This window comes from Alligator sinensis, unplaced genomic scaffold (genome assembly GCF_000455745.1).
Source record: "Alligator sinensis unplaced genomic scaffold, ASM45574v1 scaffold428_1, whole genome shotgun sequence".
NCBI lineage: Eukaryota > Metazoa > Chordata > Crocodylia > Alligatoridae > Alligator > Alligator sinensis.
In genome coordinates this window covers 3,593,626-3,594,595 of record NW_005841919.1, presented here as the reverse complement: position 1 = coordinate 3,594,595, position 970 = coordinate 3,593,626, and the positions used below count along the sequence as shown (strand labels likewise).

At 49.4% G+C, this 970-nt stretch overlaps 1 protein-coding gene across 10 annotated transcripts in view; it reads left to right on the top strand.

Moving 5' to 3' along the window:
* LOC102369805 (poly(rC)-binding protein 3-like) overlaps positions 1-970 on the top strand; it is a 322,632-nt gene that overhangs the window by 146,008 nt on the left and 175,654 nt on the right. The gene's annotated exons all lie outside the window — the stretch shown is intronic.

Below are 970 nucleotides of genomic sequence, written 5' to 3'. Positions count from 1 at the left end.
AGCGTGCCCCCCCCCCCCCCCGCCCCCACAGGCACCCGATTCGGGCACTCCCAGAGGGCACCGCAGCCATGGAGGGAAGCCCTGGGCCCCCACACAGCTCAGGCAGACAGGCAGGCTCCACGGAGGAGGAAGATCAGGCTCATCACTTTTCTTGGCAGAGCCTGCTTTCCTGGGCTGCTGCCAGGCTGCCTGCATGGGCTTCCTGCAGAGTCACATAACTGCACAGGGCCCAGTGCTTTCTTCTGCAGTTGTAGGGGCAGCAAACTAAAACTCCTCAAAGGAGTTTTAGTTTGCTGCGCTCCAAGTCATTTAAGGCGCATTATGCCACCGGATTTCCTACAGCGACTGGAATTAATGTGCGATACACCACCAAGGCGTGCAAACACGAACATCATTAAAGCAATGCAAAAGCATTTAGCCCACTTTAAAGCGTCGTGCACACACACCCCTCATTTCGTCTACACACGGCTTGGGACCTTATTCTCTCTTGCTGTCCTAAGTGCTTCCATTTGGGTACAGTGTCATCCTGTTTGTGCATGACAGCCATCTTTGCTCAATCACTGCCCGAGGAGCAGGAATAGAAAAGGCTTATTATGCCCTCCCACCTTGCAGTGGCACGGACTCCAGTGGCATGGCGAGATTGTGACTGTTTTCAGCTAAAACGCTGAAATCAGTGAGTTTCACCATGAGAAGTTAGGACTGCTTCCCAAATTTTAGATTTCAGATTTGAAATCCCATTTCAGCTGGCAACTTGGGCTGTGAGCTAACCAAAGAAAACATTCACTCAAACAATCCCCTACTATGTGAGACTGTTCCATTTCATACCAATTTATTATTAGTCTATTCTTAATAAAATAACTCTCTTTCAGCTGCCTTCGTTGTTGTTGTTGTTGTAAAAACCCTCTTTTATTCATAGATTCACAGATGTTAGGGTCGGAAGGGACCTCAATAGATCATCGAGTCCTACCCC